Source organism: Gopherus evgoodei, chromosome 16 (genome assembly GCF_007399415.2).
Source record: "Gopherus evgoodei ecotype Sinaloan lineage chromosome 16, rGopEvg1_v1.p, whole genome shotgun sequence".
Classification (NCBI taxonomy): domain Eukaryota; kingdom Metazoa; phylum Chordata; order Testudines; family Testudinidae; genus Gopherus; species Gopherus evgoodei.
The window spans coordinates 1,154,702-1,173,297 of NC_044337.1; the positions used below are offsets into that span (position 1 = coordinate 1,154,702).

The 18,596-nt window shown below is 41.6% G+C and overlaps 1 protein-coding gene across 11 annotated transcripts in view; it reads left to right on the forward strand.

Moving 5' to 3' along the window:
• PNPLA7 (patatin like phospholipase domain containing 7) overlaps positions 1-18,596 on the forward strand; it is a 387,559-nt gene that overhangs the window by 156,187 nt on the left and 212,776 nt on the right. The gene's annotated exons all lie outside the window — the stretch shown is intronic.

The following is an 18,596-nucleotide window of genomic DNA, read 5'->3' on the forward strand; positions in this document are numbered from 1 at the left end:
AGTGCCAAGTGTGAGCTGCCTTGAGACACAGAACGATCAAATGATATTACAACATCTTATTTTGCACTAGTTAAAGGCAATAGTGGTGGCATGGAGACACCAGGTTAATGAAAATGACCTAGTGCATATTGGGACTACAGGTGGAAAACTCTTGTTACAAAATATAGCATAGTGAGGAGGTGTGGCCTCCCTCAGGTGAATGCAGAGGGAATGCGGCAAGCTGCCTGGTGGGCGGAGCCAGGGTGACCGCGCCCTGCAGCAGCTCCGTTGAGAAGGAATTGCTAAGGGAGACAGACGCGTCTTTCCTGTTGCTGGAGGGGACGCATAACTTGCATATTTTGTTTAATGCCTTTATTTGGATAATCTCAAAAGACTTTTAAAACATGAAGTATCAGAGAGAGGTATATATTATCCCCATTTTACAGAATGATAATTTGAAACATAGAGGGGCTATGGCTCACCTAGGTTGTCAGTTAGTGGTACGGGTGCAGGCTCCCAGCCTACTACTACGTCCAGTAGACCAAACTCATGACCACTCAAAATTTGAGCAGTTCGCTAAATTGACAGAATGATAGGTGCTGTGGAACGATGCTGATTCAGGAGGATATGAACAGATGAGAAATTGACAAATTTGTCAACCGTAAGTTAGGACTTGTATAGGCTGAATACATCAGTCATATGAAAGAAACACTTAACCAGCTCACAGGGTCTCTTTTGAGCAGCACTGGCTGGCATTGATGGCATTTGGAAGGATCCTTCTTCGTTAATGCAGTTCTGGCACTACATCAACTGCTGCTGTTGAAGCTTGTCTCTCTCAAAAATTGAATCATCTGACTCCAGTGTTGATGAACTATGGTTTGACTGATTTATGAGCTCTCCTAATCTGTTTAGTGTGCATTTGTTCAAGAAGACACTTTTTGACAATTAATTTAAATGCTATATGTTCATACTGTTACCTTATCACAGTGTTATGAACCAAAGGGTAGGGTGGATCTATAGTAGCATCACAGGATGAAGTCTGCTTATTTCCCTCTGACATCAACCAAGTGTCGTCCTCCAAGATGTAAGTTAAAATAATGGGGGTCTTGGTAAAACAAAGGAACTCTCACTTAAAATAATCTTTTATTGGTGACTTATGACTTTTTTTGTTTGGTCAAGACTTGACTTTTCTTAGAGAGAAAAATGTTTCAGATGGTGATAATTTTTATACTTGCCATAATAATTTTGTTCATATATTGATGCAGTGTAACTCTTTTGAAATCCTTCCATCTGAAAATAGATAGCTTTGTTTCCTTCTTTTGGCTGTGGACATCTGGTAAACTGACCACAGCCTCATAATTTGGTGTCCAGTTGAGGATAGTTCTGAAATAGTGTTCTATTTAAAGTTTTTTGCAGTCCATAGAGGCTGTGCAAAATGATTTGATGCCTTAAGCAAAGTATGTTTTTGTTTGTTTTTAATTTATTGAAATAGAAAGAAACAATAGGTGTGAAGAACCCAGAAGTTTTTTTTAAGAGACTTAACTATTTTGAAGCCAGTGAATTTTTTAATCCTAAAAGCTGTGAATACTTTTTTAACCTGCTGTGAAAATGGGGTTGAGTGCCATGGTTTGTAGAAGTCTTGGAAAAGTATTTGAAAAAACAACTGTTGTGACACTTGATGGTTTGAACAAGTTGTGCCGTATAAATGCAAATTTAGTCTAGTCTAGTGTTCACAAAAATCACAAAACCAGCACTGAAGCGAGATAACATGCTCGTGTCTATGAAGATGAGTTTAGTGGCATTTTAAAAATTGTAGTGGCTGGCCTGGCCTGGCCTGGTGGTTTATCGGGGAAACAACCTCTGGACATCAGAATCGTTGCCTTATATGTTAGGTCAAAAGGGGATGGGAGCAACATGGAAGAGCAGTATATATCTTAAAAGTGGGCTGTGCTTGCCTTTTCTCTTGTTGGAAGGAAGCTGTAGGGAGACCGAAGGAGTGATGAAATAGAAACAATGTGCAGAACAACACCAAAACTGGAAAAACCTTCCCAAGAACAAGCTTTTACTTCTCTCTCATAAAGTGGACAGATACTGTAGACTTACTTTATAATTCAGTTTCTTAAGAGTATGGTGACAGGTTTCAGTGGTAGCCGTGTTAGTCTGTGTCAGCAAAAAAAACTAGGAGTCTTTGTGGCACCTTAAAGACTAACAAATTTATTTGGGCATAAGCTTTCATGGGCTAGAACCCACTTCATCAGATGTATGAAGTAAAAGTGACAGGAGCAGATATAAATACATGAAAGGATGTGGGGTGCCATGGGCCACTCTCTTACCACTTCAAAAGTTACTTCTCCTCCCTTGGTATCCTGCTGCTAATTGATTAATCTTGTCAGACTGACTTAACACTTGGAGTATGTCTACACTATGGGATTATTCCGATTTTACATAAACCGGTTTTGTAAAACAGATTGTATAAAGTCGAGTGCACGCGGCCACACTAAACACATTAATTCGGCAGTGTGCGCCCATGGTCTGAAGCTAGCATCGATTTCCAGAGCGTTGTACTGTGGGTAGCTATCCCGTAGCTATCCCATAGTTCCCGCAGTCTCCCCCGCTCATTGGAATTCTGGGTTGAGATCCCAATGCATGATGGGGCAAAAACAGTGTTGCTAGTGATTCTGGGTAAATGTCATCATTCCTTCCTTCCTCTGTGAAAGCAACAGCAGACAATCATTTTGCGCCCTTTTTCCCTGGATTGTCCTGGCAGACGCCATAGCATGGCAACCATGGAGCCCGTTTTGCCTTTTGTCACTGTCACCATATGTGTACTGGATGCCGCTGACAGAGGCGGTACTGCAGCGCTACATAGCAGTATTCATTTGCCATTGCAAAGTAGCAGAGACGGTTACCAGTTGTTCTGTACTGTCTGCTGTGCCATTGTAAATTGGCAATGAGATAACGGTTATCAGCAGAGGCGTAGCGAGCGCCCTCCGTACCCTCCGACCGGAGGGGGTCCCCCAAGGAAGGGGGCCCCTAAAAGTGGCAACAAAAATTTAAGGTATAACTAGGTAAGTGACATTTATTGACGCTATTGCACAATCCGTGTCGGTTTTACTGACAAAACCGTGAAGTCATTATGATACATCATAATGCTATTGGCTACATCAGTTGTCTGTCTGTCAGTTTCAAATTTTAGTTGGACCCATTCAAAGAATGTGTATTTGCGTTCATAATGGCGGTTGGCGGATAAATGTTATTAATTTAGTTGTTTAGTTTTTTATCGTTTCCAACGCAGAAGCGTGCTTTGTGATGTCTAAGAGAATGTATAAGAGCGGAGCTAGTAAACGAAAGGCAGCAAAAGATGCCGAGAAGGAACTTGAGAAAATTCCAAAGTTGTCAACGTATTTTGCGCTGCAATCCAATGTACAGGTACAGGCACATGAAACGGACAGCGCTAGCAGCGAAGAATAGTATCCAGAAGTGCTTCAAGTGACGTCAAAGGTGAAGCCAGTTGTTCTACCAAACAAACTGTGACAGATATTCCAGCTGCTGCCAGGAAAGAAGAATCTGAATCTGAACCACTGACGATCCAGGAGATTGGCCGTCTATAATATCGGACAGGCAAGTGTGTGACATTGTTGCACGTGGCCCACCGCAGCAGAATGAAAGTTACGAATTTCCATTTAACGAGGAAGGACGGAGGTTCACAAGTACTCATTTCTATCGAACCATGGCAAATGGCAAGAAAATAAGACGTTCATGGTTAATGTACTCAGTTCAGAAAGATGCCATTTTTTGTTTTTGTTGTAAATTATTTGGCACTGGCGACATACTGCTACGTCTTGGAACATCTGCTTGGAAAGCACTGTCAAAAAGACTTCAGCAGCATGAAACAGGCAAAGGTCATCAAGACTGTATGGTGAAATGGTTTGATCTTCGATCAGGCATAGTAAACCGTACATCTATTGACCAACTCGAATTGCAGGCTTTTCTGAAAGAAAGAGATTTCTGGAGAAATGTTGTCAAACGCATGGTTGATGTCATTATTTTCTTGTCCAAAAGAAACTTGGCATTTCAAGGAAGTAATGAAAAGCTCAGCGATTCTTCGAATGGCAACTTTTGGGGACTGTTTGAATTGCTTGCAAAGTATGATACTGTCCTCAGCGAACTTTTACAGAGGATTAAGAAGGCAGAGACACATGTTCAGTAGCTCAGTACACAGATCCAAAATGAGCTGATTCAACTTGTTGCCAGTAACATTCAAGAGGCCAACATAGCGCAGCTTAAAAAAGCAAAATATTATTCAGTTATTTTGGACTGTACTCCCGACATGTCACATGAAGAACAGATGTCTGTGGGGTTACGCTTTGTTGAATGCAACGGTGAAGATGGTGTCAATATTTGTGAAGCGTTTGTTGGTTTTCTTAATGTTCATGATACAACTGGCGAGGGCTTATTGGAAGCGTTTCTTTAAAAGGCAAACAACTTAGGAATAGACATTGCTGACATGAGAGGCCAAGCTTATGATAACGGTGCAAATATGAGAGGAAAGAATAAAGGAGTTCAAGCCCGCATGCTAGAAATAAATGACCATGCCTTGTATGTACCATGTGGAGCTCACACTTGGAATCTTGTGATCTCAGACGCGGCAAAGTCATCGAAATATGCCATTGACTTTTTTGGTCTGATTAACAGAATATACGTTATCTTTTCTTCTTGATCTTCATGTTGGGATATACTTCAAGAACATATGCCAATATCTGTTAAAGGGTTATCGGACACTCGTTGGGAGCGAGAATTGATACTGTGAAGCCATTGTGTTATCACCTTGAAGAATTGTGCAATGCTTTGTCATCTTTGCGAGAATATGCGCTCGAAAAGAAAGATGGCAATACAGCAACAGAAGCCGGAGCGCTTTTAGACCATGTTATTAGGTGGCCTTTTGTTCTGACTGTGTACACGTGGTACGATATACTATTTCACATCAATAAAACCAGCAAATTAATTCAGTCACCAGATGTGTCAATTGACGTACTGCAGGCAGAAGTCGGTGCTACAATGAAGTTTTTGGAAGACTATCGAAATACAGGATATAACTCTGTGGTCACAAATGCACGTGAAATAGCAGAGCATATGGGTATTGAGCAGGTGTTTCCAGAAACCAGGGTGCGATGTAAGAAGAGAATGTTTGATTACGAATGTGCTGATGATTCGAGTCGTCTTTCTGCCGAAGAAAAATTCAAATCGCAGTTCTTTCTTGTTCTCACTGATCAGGCCATTGCTTCTGTTTCGTCGCGATTTGACCAACTCGTGGAGTGGTATAAGTTGTTTGGATTTCTGTACAACGCTAGCAGCCTGAAGCAGTGTCACAGAGAAAATGAACTGGAGAATCACAGCAAAAATTTTGAAAGAAAAATGGGAGACATTGATACGAACGAACTCATAATGGAATTGAATCGTTTTATTTATGTCATCGAGAAAGACAGAGGACTTGTCACAGCAAACAATTTTTTAACGTACATATACAAGAACAGCCTTCAGGAGATATATCCGAATCTTTGCATTTGCATGAGAATTCTTCTGACCACACCAGTTACTGTCTTTGGTGCTGAAAGGAGCTTCAGCAGAATGAAACTGATCAAGAATATCCTGCGCTCAACCATGACAGATGACAGGCTTTCTGCGCTTGCAGTTATCTCAGTCGAAAACAAGATTACCAGATCTCTGGACTATGACGCATTGATTAACCAATTTGCGGAGAACAAGGCTCGAAAGAAGCGCTTTGCGTAAATAAGGAATACATGTACACTGTAGGCCTATGTATACATAATATGAACCCTATATATTGTATAAAATAAATACCGCATTCCAGTTTCTGCATTGTAAGGGGCCCCGGACATATGTTCGGAGGGGGCCACGTTCTTTATTGCTACGGCCCTGGTTATCAGTCGTTCTGTCATGGGTGCTACTGGCTGGCCTTAGCTGAGGTCGGCCGAGGGCACAAAGACAAAAATGGGAATGACTCCCCGAGTCAATCCCTCCTTTATGGTTTATCTAAAAATAGTCAGTCCTGCCTAGAATATGGGGCAAGTGTACTAGAGAACCAGTATATCAGAGAACCAGAGAGCACAGCTGCTCCGTGTCAGATCCTGCAGAAATGATGAGCTGCATGCCATTCACGGGAGTGCCCCTGCAAATCAACCCCACCCGTTGATTCCCTTCTCCCCCAACCTTTCTGGGCTACTGTGGCAGTGTCCCCCATTTGTGTAATGAAGTTATAAAGAATGCAGGAATAAGAAACACTGACTTTTTAGTGATATAAAATGAGGGGGAGACAGCCTCCAGCTGCTATGATAGTCCAGGCAGGACATTAAACGGTAGGGAGGAGAGGAGCCCAGCACCCTGCTGCCATGATAGTCCAGGCAGTACAGAATCTTTTCTTTAGACATGAAAGGGGGGGGGGTGGGGGCTGATGGAACTCAGCACCCAGTTGCTATGATGAAGACGGTTACCAGCCATTCTGTACCATCTACCGGGAATGACCGGGAGTCATTCCTATTTTTACCCAGGTGCCCCCGGCCAACCTCACCTGAGGCCAGCCAGGAGCACTCACAGGCTGATGATGACGATGTATAGCAGTCATATTGTACCGTCTGCCACCAGGGAGGGGAGGGGAGAGGATGCTGCTATTCATTGCCACAGCACTGTGTCTACCAGCAGCATGCAGTAGACATAGGGTGACATTTTAAAAAGTCAAGAAACGATTTTTTTCCCTTTTTCTTTCACAGCGGGGAGGGGGAGTAAATTGACGACATATACCCTGAAACACCCCGGACAATGTGTTTGACCCTACAGGCATTGGGCCCTGAGCCAAGAATTCAAATACTTTTTGGAGACTGTGGGGACTGTGGGATAGTTGGAGTCCTCAGTACCCCCTCCCTTCCTCCATGGGCATCTATTTGATTCTTTGGCTTTCCATTACGCTTGTCACGCAGCACTGTGCTGTGGACTCTGTATCATAGCCTGGAGATTTTTTTCAAATGCTTTTTCATTTCGTCTTCTGTAACGGAGCTGTGATAGAACAGATTTGTCTCCCGATACAGTGATCAGATCCAGTATCTCCCGTATGGTCCATGCTGAAGCTCTTTTTGGATTTGGGACTGCATCGCCACCCGTGCTGATCAGAACTCCATGCTGGGCAAACAGGAAATGAAATTCAAAAGTTCGCGGGGCTTTTCCTGTTTACCTGGCCAGTGCATCCGAGTTCGGATTGCTGTCCAGAGCAGTCACAATGGTGCACTGTGGGATACCGCCTGGAGGCCAATACCATCGATTTGCGGCCACACTAACCCTAATCCGATATGGTAATACCGATTTCAGCGCTACTCCTCTCGTTGGGGAGGAATACAGAAACTGGTTTAAAGAGCCCTTTATATCGATATAAAGGGCCTCATTGTGCGGACGGGTGCAGTGTTAAATTGGTTTAATGCTGCTAAAATTGGTATAAATGCGTAGTGTAGACCAGGCCTTGGTAAAGCACCCCACATCCTTTCACCAATTTATACCTGCTCCTGTATCTTTTACTTCATACTCCTCATTTTTTTCCTTTAGAGTAGTGTGCCTACCTGTGCTCCACTCTAGGTATGCAAGTGCCTCCTGCACCCTGGATCAGAGATTTCTCATAGCAGTGTCTCTTCGGCCCGCCCATGCAAGTCAGTCAGTCTTGTGCCCCATGCCGTTACGTAGCACCACTGCCTGGGCAAACCACCCTGCATTTCCTTCTCAACTGCCTCAGCCTGAGATGGAGCTCTGGTGTTTGTCCTGTTGAATTTTCTTCAGCTTTATCCTCTTTTTTTTTTTTTTATTAATAGTCATAGTATTAGTGTTGCTGTTAATTTCAGTAGTTAGTAAATAGTAGTAGTATAGCTTATCTTATCTTATCTTTTTTTGGGAATTTTTTTTTAATTTTTTTTTCTCATTTTTATTTAGATAGATACTAGTTAGTTAGCTCTTCACTGGAAGGTTATGCCCAGTTCTGGCTTCAAATGTTGTCTGTTGTGCCAGGAAGTGATCCCACTTCAGCTGTATCCAGTGCCTAGGGAATTGCACTTTGCCCAGAAGTGCAACTTTTGTGTGGCGCTGAAATCATGAGTCAGAAAAAACAGAGAAATAAAGTTTTGTCTCCTCATGATGGAGAGCTCTCTATGCCTGGCTTCTGACCCAGGCCCCAAGGGACCCTCCTCTGTATGCCAGTCTGTGTGAAAGTCTATTTAAACCCATGGGAGATCCCTCTGTTTTGTCTTCAGCTGGCTAAAGAGGGAGCCTTTTCACCGCCCAGGATGCTGCACTGTGACAGGTTGGATCACAGAACTCCCCCTGGGAGCTGTCAACTGATGTGCCAAGACTACCTCTGCTCCTGTTTTCCCTGCCAGCTCAGGACTCCAGCACCCTGTCTTGCTGAGCCAGACACTCCCATCTGCTCCAACAAAGACCCAGGGTCTGAATTACTTGCCCCAAAACTGCAGGGTTACCTGAAAGCAGCTAACAGAAGTGGGTCTAAACCCAAATAAATCCATTTTACCCTGTAGAAAGCTTATGCAGGGTAAACTCATAAATTGTTCGCCCTCTATTACACTGATAGAGAGATATGCACAGTCGTTTGCTCCCCCAGATATTAATACATACTCTGAGTTAACTAATACATAAAAAGTGATTTTATTAAATACAGAAAGTAGGATTTAAGTGGTTCTAAGTAGTAACAGACAGAACAAAGTAAGTCACCAAGCAAAATAAGCTGCACAAATCTTTGTCTAATCAAACTGAATACAGATAAGATCCTCACCAGTTCCAGAATGCTCCCTTTTACAGACTAATCTCCTTTTAGCCTGGGTCCAGCAATCACTCACACCCCTTTGTTTCAGTTTCTTCCAAGTATCCTGGGGGGTGGAGAGGCACCCTCTTTAGCCAGCTGAAGACAAATGATGCCATGCTGGTATGAGTGCCCTTAGGTGCCTCCTCCTATAACTTATGCATATCCTCCCTGGTCCTGTTGAGACCCCGGTGCAGCTTACTGTGAACAGTTTTCCAGAGCCTTCAGCACCACCTGCCATAGAGAAGGGCAACCTGCAGCACTGCTCCCTCCAGGAGACATGGCCCTCGAGGAATCCTTCGAGGAGCAGGAAGCTAGAGATGATGAAGAGGTTTCTCCTATAGCCAACATCTCTTTATCTCTGGATGAAGCAGTCATTCCTCCTCCTCCACATCATGATGATTTTAAGCACTTCCAGGATCTGATCAAGAGAGTTGCAAACTCCTTGAAGAGTCTTCTTGAGGTGAAAGTGCGTCATCATAAGCTACTTGATATCCTCCACCCACCCTCATCAGTCCACATCACCCTGCCTGTTAATGAGGCTCTGCTGGACCCAGGTAAGATCATCTGGCGCACCACAACTTCTGTTCCGCCTACATGCAAGAGAGCAGAAGTATTATTTCCCAGCAAAGGATTCAAAATTTTTGTTTTCCCGTCTCACTTAACTCCTTGGTAGTTGATGCAGTTAATGAGTGTGGAAGACAGCACCATGCTAAAACCACACCTCAATAAAAAGACCATAAGCATCTAGATGTACTGAGGAGGAAATCATCTTATTCCTCAGCTTCCTTACAATATAGAATTTGCCAATTATCAGATGTTAATGGCAAAGTACAATCACATGAATTATACCAAGCTGAACTCTTTCATGGACCACCCATCGACAGAGCACAGGGAGCAGTTCCAGGCAATTGTTGTAGAAGGTCAACTTCTTGCTAGAACAGCCCCACAAGCCTCTTCTTACGTGACCGATATTGCTACAGCAGTAGTTATGGGAAAGACTTCCTGGCACCAACTCTCTGGAGTCCTAAAAGAAGTCCAAAGTACTGTAGAGGACTGTCTTTTGATGGGTCTAAGTTTGCAGATAGCACGGACGAGTCTCTGCAAACATTAAAGGACTCTAGAGCTACTTTATGTTCTCTTGGTGTTTACACACCTGCTTAGAAGAGAGAGCTCAGCAAGTTGCAGATGGCCCAGAGATCCCATGTTGCCCAATTTCTTTCTTCTCAGAGGTCGAATTAACCACCAAAAAAAAAAAAAAGAAAGAAAGCAGAGAGTCCAGAGAAGGAAACAGCCTCCCACGTTGTGCCTATCCACCTCCAAGCAGCAATTTTGACAGATCGGTCGAGGGCTTGAATTGCCATCTTCATCCTCTTCAGCTACACTGATTCTCCAGTCTTCCTCCCTTTGGCAACCACCTTCACCATGAATTTTTTTTTGAAATTAACTACTAAACTTTACTTAAAAAATACAAACTTAAAAAATGAGACACAAAATACCAAATTTTTGCTGTAGTGATAACCAGGCGTATACGAAGATACAGTCAACTTTTGTGATCTTTAGCTCAGATAATGAGCTAACCCAAATTGACCAAAACAGATGAAAGTTTCTTCATTTTCCTGTCCTGGAGAATGAGAAGTTGCTCCCCAGGTGTTATGGACTTAAATTCCTCAATCACATTATTTTAATTAACTGACACAGCCAATTCTTGTTCAATGTACAAAATCATGAGTGAGTCGAGGCACTGTTGGGACATTGTACTTCTTAGTTTGTTTTTTACATGTGCTAGTTTCGAAAAGGCGCTTTCACATGAACAGCTGGTAACAGGTAAGACTGGAAAGCATTGAATAGATTTGTAAAAGGCCTGGAACATGGAAGACCAATCCGATTCCTTTAGCCAATCAAGCCACTCTCTGGCGGTGTTCGTAGTGCTACCTTTAGGAACAGATCCGTCAAAACCCCGAAGCAATCCGACTTCAGCTTCCAACTCATCCAGGAACACTTTAAATTTGTTGGCAATGATTCTCATATCGTCCCTGCCAATGTCGAAGTTCAGCAGTTTTTCCGTTGCAGTCACAATTTTATAAGTCTTCTGTTCAAATCGCTGGTCAGTGCTGGTAATCACTGAGTTTAGGAGTGGGTAAAATGAAGTTATTCTCTCCTGCTCCTCTTTTGTATCAAAGTGATGCTGGGACTCAAACACGTCATCAATATGAGTGGACGTTTTTCTCTTCTTAACTGGGGGAATTGATATACCATGCTCTACACACATTTTCACACTGTCATTAAAAATAGATTGAAAATATTCTGGGCCACTTCACATCGCAGCCAAAGAGTTACGCAAGCTTTTCGCCCCTGTCATTGCAGTAAGTAAGTTGAGAACTGGAGCTTGAAGAGCCTTGCTCACTTTTACCACCATCTGGAGAATAGGGTGCATCATGTGAAGGGCAAAGATGAACTTGAATGAATTTAGTTCATGGGTAAGGCCTCTGGCTTTTATTTTAGCACCAGCAAGGCAAGTTGTTTTTATAATCTCTTCTAAAGCTTGTAAAATGATGGAGTAATTTTGTTTTACAGCAGCCACTGCTTCTGCTCTGCATGCCCATCTTGTGTTTGACAGTGACTTCAAAGTCTTCAACTGGGATCCTACTTCTTGTGAAATCTTCTCCATTACTGCATGTCGCACAGGACTCCCCTCCATAAAGGGATAAAGAGTCTGAATAACACCAAAAAAATCAAAGACAGTTCTGTTTTATTTACTTGAAGTGCATGATCTACTAGGACGAGGGTCAAACAATGTGCATAGACAGTGTACATAGAGTGTTTGTTTCTTTCTTTACATTTCATTTGAACTCCCACAGTACATCCAGACATACTAGATGCACCATCAAAACAGACAGACATCACTGATAACCAGTCAATTTTAAGAATGCCGAGGACGTCATTTAACTGGTCAAAAATAGACTGAGAATCAACTGTTAATAGTCTCTGAACAGACACAAAATGTTCAACTGGGCTAAGTTTTTCATTGTCAAAATACCACACCACAATGGACATCTGTTCATGGTGTCCACAGTCAGTAGTGTCGTCTGCAATTATTGAGACCATTTTTGCATTTAGTGAAGACACGATCTTTTGTTGCACAACACTGTGCAAGGCCACAGTTAAATCATTCTGGATGAGATTACTCAGATAGGTAGCATTTTGAGGAGATTGTTGCACATGCTTTGCCATTATGGGATCATATTTTTGGAGCATATTGACAAGATTTAGAAATAAACCATTCTCAAAAGTGTCAGCTTTTTCATTGTGACCCCTGAATGGTCTCCCACCTTTCATCAAACACAGAACAATGTCAATCAGTCGCTCCATTACACTTCAGTTATGGCACCATTATTATTCTTGTTTAGACAGATAAGCCTGCTTGCCTTCATCTAACAATACATCAATAGGCTTCCCTTCATTAAAACTTGATCATGAAAAACAGCTCAACACATGAGACTTTGACAGTTGGTGGTTTTTAAAACTTTTGTTAGCCCTATGCCAGCTTGTGAATCCCTTATCAATAAATGCTGGATCCGTGTGACCTTTGTTTGCTGCGTCATTAGAGGAGAAGCAAAGGCAGTAAAAGCAAAATGCTGCATCCTTTGATGGGCTATATTCTAACCACCTATACTTTTTCATACCAATCGGACTGAAAACTTCTCTCTTTATTCCTTATTTTACTTCTAGGAAAGATGCTCAATCTAGGCTGATAAGGACCTCTAGATAATCGAGACTGGGATTCTAATCTATTTTTTGGAATATCCCAGACCAGGTCATCAGATGGCATGTTTGATGGCTTTGAATAGGAACTACACTGACCTGAACTAAGAGATTAAGTCTGTTTCTGTTGGTCAATACTCAGTTTATTGCATGCACTGGAACTGTTGGCAGCGTTATCTTCATGTAAATTCTTAACCGAGGAGTCCGAGGTATTTCGACTACTATCAGCACATTCATTATAATTCAGTTTGTCTGCTCCTTATCTTAACAATGAACCGATCCATATTTTAAAATTAAAGGGGGGGTATCATACGATTGAATTAAAACATAAAGCCATGGGCTTGTTATGCTATTTCAGTAGAGTACACGCAACAAAGATTACAAACACTATAGACACTGTGCTGGGCACGCCTTATGCGGCCGCCTATATAGGTCAAAGAATTTTCTAGAATAGTAGTCGGAGAGGGAGGAGAGGACCATGGTAATGGGATGCCGCAGTAGTGGGGAGGCATGCTGCGAGCGAACGTGGGCTTTCCATACATTTCTACAACATCTATATTATGCAATTCGGCACTTATTGCATAATACAACAATCCATAGTTTATAACTGAATGAGCGTATCATGCGATTAAATTAAAACGCAAAGCCACTTTTTTTTTTTTTGAGACATTACGTTGTGCCTGGGCACACCCTTTATGCATGCCTATGAATGGCAGATAGCTAAAAAGTGACAAGTTTTTAAATTGCTTCTATACCAATGCTTGAAGTCTAAATAATAAGATGGGTGAACAAGAGTGCCTCACATTAAATGAGGGTATTGATATAATAGGCATAGAAGAAACTTGGTGGAATTAGGATAATTAATAGGATGCAGTAATACCAAGAAAAAAGAACAGGAGTACTTGTGGCACCTTGGAGACTAACAAATTTATTTGAGCATAAGCTTTCTTGGGATACAGCCCACTTCATCGGATGCATGCAGTGGAAAATACAGTAGGAAGATATATATGTGTGTGTGTGTGTGTGTGTGTGTGTGTGTGTGTGTATATATATATTATACACACACACAGAGAACATGAAACAATGGGTGTTACCATACACACTCTAACGAGAGTGATCAGTTAAAATGAGCTATTACCAGCAGTAAGAGAGAACCTTTATGTAGTGGTAATCAAAATGGTCCATTTACAGCAGTTGAAAAGAAGTTGTGAGGAACATTAGGGGGAGAAATAAATATGAGGAAATAGTTTTAGTTTGTGTAATGACCCATCCACTCCCAGTCTTTATTCCAGCTTAATTTAGTGGTGTCCATTTTGCAAATTGAAATTCCAATTCAATTCTCTCGGTGGAATCTGTTTTTGAAGTTTTTTTGTTGTAATATCGCAACTTTTAGGTCTGTAATCGAAAGACCAGAGAGATTGAAGTGTTCTCCGACTGGTTTTTGAATGTTATAATTCTTGACGTCTGATTTGTGTCCATTTATTCTTTTACGTCGAGACTGTTCGGTTTGGCCAATGTACATGGCAGAGAGACATTGTTGGCACCATCATAGGACTTAATCACATCAGCCACACTATCAGAGGTTCGTTCACCTGCACATCTACCAATGTGATATATGCCATCATGTGCCAGCAATGTCCCTCTGCTGGGACATGATGGCATATATCACATTGGTATATGTGTAGGTGAACAAGCCTCTGATAGTGTGGCTGATGAGACTAAGTCCTGTGGTGATAGTGGCTGCGAAATGCTCATGGAGATTAGAGAGGCTATAAAAATAAAAAACTCAATAAAGTCAATAACTATGGGGGATTTCAACTAACCCTTCCGGGTCTGTACTGGAAATACCTTACTGAAGGTTTCTTCAGAGTTTCATGTCAACCAGCCCAGTTACTTGCCTGTCTTCCACCCCACACTGCATCTAGATAACCCGGAGGCACTGCTACACACCCTTGATGTCAGGAGAGCCTTGGCCTTCTATCTGGAAAGGACAAAGTCCTTCAGAAAGACCAAAAGTCTGTTTCGCTAGCAGATAAAGCAAAAGGGTCTGTAGCCTCTAACCAGAGGCTTTCCAAGTGGATATCAACCTGCATTAACTCTTGCTACGAATCTTGCAGTATTCAATCACCTTCAAATATATGCACTCATTCTACAAGTTCCATTGCCACTTCTATGGCCTTCCTCAAGAGCATGCCCATTATTGAGATCTGTAAAGCTTCTTCTCGGGCATCTATATGTACATTCACTGAACCTGATGCTGTAACTCATGATTTTGCTTCTGATATGGTGTTCGGCTCAGCTGTACTTTCCTCAGTACTGGACTTGACTTCGAAGCCTCCAAAGTCTCTGTTTGGCAGTCACCTAGATGTAGCACCTGTAGGAACACTGCTCAGAGTAGTAGTAATGGTTACTGATCCTGTGCAGTAACAACTGGTTTTTTGAATTGCGTGTCCCAAGCATGCTTCACTATCTGCCCTTCTTCCCCTTTGCTTTGGAGTTCTCTGTTTGGGGAGTTTCACAGTAGAGAAGGAACTGAGGGCAGTTCGCCTGTGCAGCGTTATACACCAGCACGTGAGGCACAAGACAGACTGGCATGCAAGTGCAGGCCAAATGGACACTGCTGTGAGAAATCTCTGATCAAGAGTGTAGGGGACATAACCCCTGGTGTAGACAGCTGTGTCTGCACTATCGAGCCTAGGTTGCCATAGCTACACCCGCATAGCCCCCTTGTGTAGACACAATGTAAGATGACAGAAGGAGCTTTTTGGTCTGTGTAATAATAGCGCCTCTGCAAATGCTGATCGCAATCATTGGTGGAGATTGGTTTGAGACTGAAAGATGCAGGATGGGGAAAATGAGGAGACTAAAAGAATCTCAGAATGGAATGAATGGCCATGAGGGAAGATCCTGAAAAAATCCTGAAGGGGAGGGGAACACATGAAAGATGAGAAAAATAGCAAAAGAGATTAATAACTGTACATGAATACAAACACTGTTTAGCTGGCTTGGATCAGTAATTCAGACATCCAGTTTGGTAAGCTGGTACTGCTCAGTTTAAACAAATCTGATTTGTAGGATAAATGGATTCCACATACATGCTGGCCCTGCACAGTATATAGGATATAGCATTGTGTGGGTTTAAAATATGTATTAAATCCTGCATGAAAAGCAATGAATTGTCCTACATAGAAACTACCTTTCAAAACCCATTACATCTGCTGCTTATTTTGGCTACAATCCAGTGACGCACTTATGCTCGTGCTTAAAGCTTAGTTCTGTTGACTGAGCTATTCATAGGCTTAAAGGTCAGCGGTTCTTACAGGCTTTGCTGGATCAGGGCTATTGTTACAAAAAAGAGAATTCAGACCAATTGAGCCAAATTATAGATAAAGCCACTTGCCAAATTTTACTTTAGAAATGTGACAGTTGGAGGTCTGTGAACAGAAAAATGTAAAGAATGAATCCCTTCGTCTTTATTTTTACACTCATGTAACCAGGGAAAAACAGATATTTTTCTTTCAAAAGGCTGGAGTAAGAGCTTCTGTGCCAGGTGTGATCATGAAGTGAATTTATCACCATTTAGCAGGTGAACTGTCAGGTGAGAAACATGATTTTGTGGCCCTTGTTTGCTGCTTCATGATGCATAAAGGAGGTCTTAAAGGAGTCTCCCCCTCATCATCATCCTGCCCCAAAAGTAGATTCAGTTAAATTAAACAAGTAAATAAAATTACACTTCCAAATGTCTGTTGGTGTTTTATACAGGACATTTAGATTTTTTTTTTTTTTTAAAGGGACCTTTTTTTTCCTGAATTCTGGAGCCAGCTGGAGACCAAGTGTTATGATATAACTGGCAACAGAGAGAGGGAAGAGAATTTTTATTCAGACTGTTTGACTTTTGTTTACACACATTGAGCTCAGACAAGTGACAAATGGCTGGGAGAGAAGGTTTGTTACTAAAAGTAACACTCTTGCTTATATATACTGTCTCTTAAGGGTTGAGATTGAAGTTGAATTACAGGTCCAACAACACTGCCAGCACAAGTAGTAGACAGCAGCCTTATATTTGATATTTAGGAAAGAAACAAGGAGAAGTCACATCCGTTTCTATGGGGGTAAAAGGGACTCTCAAGTCTTTATAAAATCATAAAGAATCAAAGACAACTCATTTTTTCATTTGCTGGTAATTTTTTTTTACAAACTTCCCAAAATTGCACTATTTTATGACAAACCACTGGCATCTGAATGCAAAGGCAAGTTGTAGTTAAACATCTATGCCCTTTTAAGTGCACACTTTATCATTGCAGCTGTTTGTTTACCCCTCCCTGTACCAGCTAAACTAATATTTGTATGGCCCTACTGATAAAGGGTTAGAAGCAAGCTACGTCTCTGTCTCTCGCACACTTTCTGGGACCTAGACATTTCTTAGACATTCACTTTTCAATCTCATGTTGACACACTGGGAAAGTCTACACTGCAATAAACCCCTGCAGCTGACTGGGGCTCTTGGGGCTCAGACTAAAGGGCTATTTAATTGCAGCATCTATATTTGGGCATGGGTTGGAACCCTGGCTCTGGGACTCCATGAGGGGGAGGGCCCCAGATCTCGGGCGCCATCCCAAGTCTTACCATCTACACCACATTTCAACAACCCTTTAGCCTGAGACCGAGTCAGCTGTTATGGGCCAGCCATGTGTTTTTAATTGCAGCATAAACGTACTCAGTATGTCCATATGCATAAAGAATATTGGGGAGAGGGTCAGTAAAAACAAAGCACATCTTAGGAAAATTGCTTTTTTTCCAAATTGCATACAAAACAGTAAGTTTAATGCGCACAGTAATGCACATGCCATCCAGGAAATGGGAATGGTAGAGATGAAAACATAGCCTTAGCTCTTATCCCTTAATCGCATGTATTGTGATACAGTCCTTAATTATACGATCACATTTTCAAATAAACAGTGTAATAAAAAACATTCTGCAACTTTAGATAAACGTGTAGGATGGTGCATTATGCTTTTCTCTTCTATGGTTATTCATTGTTACATTAGCAATTTTTGTGTATTTGGACTATTGTGGGCTAATGAAACTTTGATATATTACCATAGATTTTTTGGTAGTAATATGTAACAAGCTATTGCATAAATATTCCTGTAGTTAAAGGTATAGATGTGTTTTAAAAAAAAAATCTATCTGATGAAATGAGTTAATTCTGTTAGAAGAATTTAGTGGAATCTTCAACATTGGAACAAATTATGAATAACATAATGACAGATAAAAACCTGTTATTCTATTTGTATTTCCTTTGCTATTGGAAAATAGACCAAGATGGAAAGTGTTGTACCTTTTTACTGTAGGTGTCTGTTAGTTGCTAAGCCCTGAGCAATTTTTATTATGCAATCCATAGTAATTACAGCTGCTACTACATCTGCTGTTTCTTTCTAAACAAATGATGTGTGGATTTTAATCTTAGCAATCTGCTCCTATTGCTGAACCATACAGAACTAGGCACCAGGCTGTGTTACTAAGTAATGAAATGTCATGGCGCAGCCCTGGGTCCTAAATGACAACATCTCGCACAGTGGGTTGTCTTATTAAGCATCTGATGGTTTTTCAACGGGGAATCCATTTCTGGATTTCAACAAAACACAAATGAAAGCTGATCATTGTTAATTATATGCTAAGTAGCAGAATGGACAGGACTCGAAACTACTTTAATGAAAAGCTGCACTTTGCAGGCCAGGACCCAGAAAGTAACCTGTGGAGTTCCAACATGAAATATAGTGTCCCGGCTTCCATTTTCAACTCTCAATCATTCTGTTCTCTGTAAAAATTCATCTTAATCTAACATAATAAACAGGGATGTTTGAATGCGTGTACCTTGTTTGTACTTATACAGTCATATGCCTTGTTCCAATGTGTGCAATAAGGGTATATCTAAAATTGTCTGAAAACAGTAACCAAGTCTGGGGCACGCATGGACATG